The sequence below is a fragment of the Acartia tonsa genome, chromosome 4 (genome assembly GCF_053477335.1).
Source record: "Acartia tonsa isolate MP-2025a chromosome 4, ASM5347733v1, whole genome shotgun sequence".
NCBI classification, from domain to species: Eukaryota; Metazoa; Arthropoda; class Copepoda; order Calanoida; family Acartiidae; genus Acartia; species Acartia tonsa.
The window spans coordinates 42,249,552-42,255,551 of record NC_137263.1 but is presented as its reverse complement, the minus strand read 5'-3'; positions in this window follow the sequence as shown (position 1 = coordinate 42,255,551).

Here is a 6,000-nt window from a genome sequence, read left to right as displayed (position 1 = left end):
ATATGTTGTCATCCTTGTTTGTGTGTTTTTTTTGCTAAATATTAAAACCCTTCTTTTGTTAATTAAAAGGAACATAATAATAGTATTGATGAACCAGTTTGTAATGTTCTACTGCAGTCAGCTAGTATTGGAAGCTTACATACAATACAGATAACCAGTGCCCACAGCTAGTATTGGAAGATAACATACAATACAGATAACCAGTGCCCACAGCTAGTATTGGAAGATAACATACAATACAGATAACCAGTGCCCACAGCTAGTATTGGAAGATAACATACAATACAGATAACCAGTGCCTACAGCTAGTATTGGAAGATAACATACAATACAGATAACCAGTGCCCATATCTAGTATTGGAAGATAACATACAATACAGATAACCAGTGTACTCCACAGCTAGTAGTGGAAGTTATCATACAATACAGATAACTAGTGTCCACAGCTAGTATTGGAAGTTATCATACAATACAGATAACCAGTGTCCACAGCTAGTATTGGAAGCTAACATACAATACAGATAACCAGTGTCCACAGCTAGTATTGGAAGTTAGCACACAATACAGATAACCAGTGTCCACAGCTAGTATTGGAAGTTATCATACAATACAGATAACCAGTGTCCACAGCTAGTATTGGAAGTTAGCAAACAATACAGATAACCAGTGTCCACAGCTAGTATTGGAAGTTATCATACAATACAGATAACCAGTGTCCACAGCTAGTATTGGAAGCTAGCATACAATACAGATAACTAGTGTCCACAGCTAGTATTAGAAGTTATCATACAATACAGATAACCAGTGTCCACAGCTAGTATAGGTAGTTATCATACAATACAGATAACCAGTGTCCACAGCTAGTAAGAAGTTTTCATACAATACAGATAACTAGTGTCCACAGCTAGTATTGGAAGTTATCATACAATACAGATAACCAGTGTCCACAGCTAGTATTGGAAGTTAGCATACAATACAGATAACCAGTGTCCACAGCTAGTAAGAAGTTTTCATACAATACAGATAACTAGTGTCCACAGCTAGTATTGGAAGTTATCATACAATACAGATAACCAGTGTCCACAGCTAGTATAGGTAGTTATCATACAATACAGATAACCAGTGTCCACAGCTAGTAAGAAGTTTTCATACAATACAGATAACCAGTGTCCACAGCTAGTATTGGAAGCTAACATACAATACAGATCACCAGTGTCCACAGCTAGTAATTGAAGTTATCATACAATACAGATAACTAGTGTCCACTGCTAGTAATTGAAGTTAGCATACATTGCAGAAAACCAGTGTCCACCGACAACTCACCATAAAACATTGGAAACACGAAACTTGTAACTGTAATGCAAAACTTGTGGTCGTTGCTGGAGAAGTAATAAGTTCGAATCTAGTCCAAAATTCGTCACAACTAAAGACTGTACAAATTAAACCTTGAAGTTGGGGAAAATGTTTGGCCAAAAATGACGAAACCATCCACTGAGATGGGTTTTCATAAAGTTATTGATTGATTTAAACGCAGACAACACACCTCCCTTTCTTTCTTTCTGTTGTCTGCGTTTAAATCAATCAATAACTTTATGAAAACTCATCTCTGCGCTGTTAGGACTTCCAATAATGGTTAGGCAATTAAATATTTGGAATTAAGAACTTGAGTCGTGCTACGGTTGTTATCAATATTCACATAATATATAATGAGGTAGATAAAAGCAGTTTTTTACTTGAAGTTTTCAAGTTTAATGAGTGAATGTGAGATTTGATTACTAGCTTACTTTTAATAATTATTGCAAATTCGCTGCAACGGAACCATGTAGTTTTGAGGGGACACTCCCCATGGCAGTAGTGTGATGTCATGACATTGGAAAATTGTTACCAGGTGTCCTTTCAGTATTACACACACACACACACACACACACACACACACACACACACACACACACACACACACACACACACAAACACAACACACACACACACAAACACACACACACACACACACACACACACATACTCATACTGCAATGTAAATTAAACACAGGATTCCTAAATGGTTGGGAGGGAGGGGACATAGGACTTTATATTATACTTAATAAACACAATTTTTTATTCGTTAGCTTGAAAACTTTGGGTATTTTTATTAAATATTGATTGATTGGTTCATCTAATTTACACAAAAGGTTAATTTATTTATCATCATGAATCCATTATATGTTATAATTGTAAAATTTTGCCTTATTGTCTAAAATTTGGTTTTATTTAAATAAAAATAAATTTCAAGAAAGCATAATTTTAAAAAATACCACGGAAATCTTTAAATTATGTATATTTAATTGTGTGATTATAACTCATTTATTTAGTTACACTACTTTTGATATTGTTATTCTTGGGATGGAAATTGGGATAACCATCTTATAATAAATCCTAATTTTTTAATGCAGACATAGACTAGTAAAATTACCATTAACATAAAGTAGCTTGGCTGCTAAAAAAGGAGCATTTTTAAAATGTGTATGTAAAGAAAATTTCAAAATCATAAGATTAGATGAAATGAAAAATATGCAAATAGATTAATAGATTAATAGATAAATTACTTTTTATAAACAAAAGGTTTAAAATGTAATGTCTCTGTCATTAGAAGTAAAGATACTCTAAGACTCTTTGGGGCTCAGTGACATTTCGGGTACAAGTCCTTTCCACGTCACCTTAAACATACAGTTTTAATTGCAGTGTAACACGCCCAATCGCCCAGGTGTTTAACGTTTTTAACGTCTTTAGCTATGACGAGATTTGAATCTATCACCTACCCGATAACGTGCGGATGCGCTACGTGTTACGTCACAGTCGCGGGTTAATACTATGTATTTACTATATGCCTTCGTGTGTTCTGCCCTCCTCTATATTGTAATAGTTTTTTTGTGCTTCGCCACTTATTAATGTTGTCATCCTTGTTATGAAAGCTTTATCTAAGCTCTAAATTCAGAAATTACTTTTTAAAAATCATACATAGAAAAGAACTCTATTATGGTCTATCTATTGGTATATTTTTAAGAAGAGTTTATTTTTCCCCAGGTCCATGTTTCATATGAAAATATCACTCCTAGGGGAGTATTTAAGGAAAGGGAGATTTATTTTTAAAAGATTTATTTTATAAGTTGGCCGACAGAAAAAGTAGAAGACAATTGTCATTTCTTGACAGGACAATAAGGAATTAACAATCTTTTTTTGTGTGTTTTGTTATATAATTAATTTTAAGTGTAATTTGAAGGCTTCAAAATAGTTGTTTTTTTGTGTTTATTAAGAATTGATGGAAGAATTACTTGCTTTTTTTTAAGGGGTAGTTGAAGAAATTCATTATAATTGCATTTAAATCATATCCAACTCAAAATTTTGTAACGCCTGTCCCAGCTCTGAATTTTGCTTGTCCACATTGAGGCAGCAAAATAAAATAGGTGAAGATGTAAACGAAAGAAAAATATCTTGTTAGGGGTAGGCTGCCGCAGCTTCACAAAATAAATGAAGTTATCAACAGAAATTTGTGGATCATGGAAAGAAAACGAAGTAGCGGGTTTGACGGAAGCTTTTGGTGGTTATTTTAGATAGGTTAGATAAATGTTAATGTTTGCCCCGCAGAGTTAGAGCCCCCCACAGGGACTAGAAATATGTGAAAAGCGACTGTGAAAATACGACGAAACCCGCTACTTCGTTTTCTTTTCATGATCCAAATTTTGTAGCACAGCTAAAATACAAGTTCTCATTTATGTATTGATATGTTTGTAGTTAAAAATTTCTGTAAGTCTTTGCTTCTTTGGCAAACAAGGATAACAACATCCATAAAAGCGAAGCTCTGAAATGGTAGGACAAACGAACATCAACACTTTTAGATTGTCAGAACTGAAAAAGCAGGATATAAAAATATAAGTTTAAACAAAATTTTAAGTAAATCTTTTACAAAACTAGTTAATTAAAGGATACTCTACGTACTGACAGACGGAAGGACCGACCCTAATTCGAGAAAAGCTAAGCCTTTAAGAAGGCCAAGCATAAATTACTTCCAAATTGTTGCGAAACTACTTTTTTAGCCTATGTACTGTCGGTATGTTACTACGTCCCAGTTGGATAATATCTATAAAAAAAATAACTGTTCCTCACCTTTTTTCATCTAACAATACATCGTTAATGCTGTGCTACCTATGGATAATGGAAATAATTGTCCTTGCTGTAATTTTTTTTAACTATTTAAACTAAATATAATTATCTTTTAAAATTAGAAGGAAAAATCCGCCAAAACCGCATTTATCCTTTAAGGATGCCGGCTGACTATCCGTGAGTGTGAGAAAGGGTGATAGTGATATGTGTTTATAAAAATATTACCCAGTTATTACAGGGAATAAAGATGAAAGGTGTCTTGTATTTCAGATAAATGGATAGTCAAAATGGATAAAAAATGAAGGCCCTATCTAACACAATTTTTTTTCAATATGGCGGTAAACCGGTTCTTATATTAATCGGTTTCGAAGCCATAGTGGAATAGTCTTCTCTTTCATGCACACATCGTATTACTTATCTTTAAATTCCTGTTATATCAACTAAGGGGATAATTGACAAACTTACCCCTTGAGTCCATTGAGAGGGGAAAAATATAGGGTTTCAAATTTTTATTTTCTTTCTGGATCAACAGAAAGGTGCTATAAATTCAATTAATAAAACTTGCCTGAAAGGGGGAAATGTTAAGGGGTACAGGGAAGGGTAATTGGGTATTAATCTTTTTTATCCTTAAACCAAATTTTGTATTTTATATCATATTAATATGACGAGATTGGACATGTGAAATTGTTACCCTTTTCTTCAGAAATTTAATTTTATTATTTCTAGGACCTATAAACCTTGATAAAGACTTTCCAATCATTAGCAAATACTCATTAAAATAAAATTTCATGTCATATTAATTTCAATCAGATTGTAAAGTAAAGTAAAAATACATCCTTAACTTAAATAAAAATCTACCCTCTGTTATTTGCCATTCAGGAATTTTTTAACACGAATAAGACAACCCCTTTAAATATAAAAATTGTATTACGGATTATAAGATTTAAAACATTCTTCCCCTTCCCGCATTTGTCTTAAGAAAAAATAATGAAACTTTAGTTTGTGAAATAAATAATAAGAAAAATTACTCTTTTTCACACACAATTTAGTTCAATAAAGCTTTGTTTCTCTCACTTTTCAAGTTTGTATGCATAAAGTTGTTTGCATGAATTTGATAATTCTGCTTTACATTTTTCTAAGTAAATAATCATAATTTATTAATGAATTCAGTGAAGGGGTGGGACAATGGGCAATAAATTAATGCACCCCAAATTATGTTAAACAAAATCACCTTATCCATATCAAAATTATTGGTGGAAAACTTTAAACACAAATACAAGCTACAATCAAATAAAAGATAAAACTATTCTCCATCCATACTGATGTTTTTAAGCCAACTAACTGGAGAACTATTTGCCTACCTTTCTTATTGTCTTTTGGTAGTAATCAACAGTTATAGGAAGGACTAAGGAGTAACACATCTATAATTTCATATCTGCTTGTCATGGTCAATTACGACTTTGTTTTCAGTTTTCAATGATTATAACCAGGGCTCTGCAGCTGCACGTAAGCCACGTGTTATCGTCATTCAAATCGTCATATCATAATTTTAAAATTCAGCTGGATGTCTAAACCTGTTCCTAAACAAACAATCCATCTTTTTGCACGAAAGAGTGTTTCAATTTGAGGTTTCTGCCCGGCAAATGAGCGGTTGCCGAGCCCTAATCAGAACGCAATGCAGCAACGTTGACAAAATTCTATTAAGAAAATGTCACAGTTTGAAAATCAATCTTGTAAAAATTAATGACATGTAGGTAACAAATAAATACAGCAAATTAAATTATATTTTACTATAAAAATGAGTATTGCAATAAATTTAATATACATGTATATAGATCAACA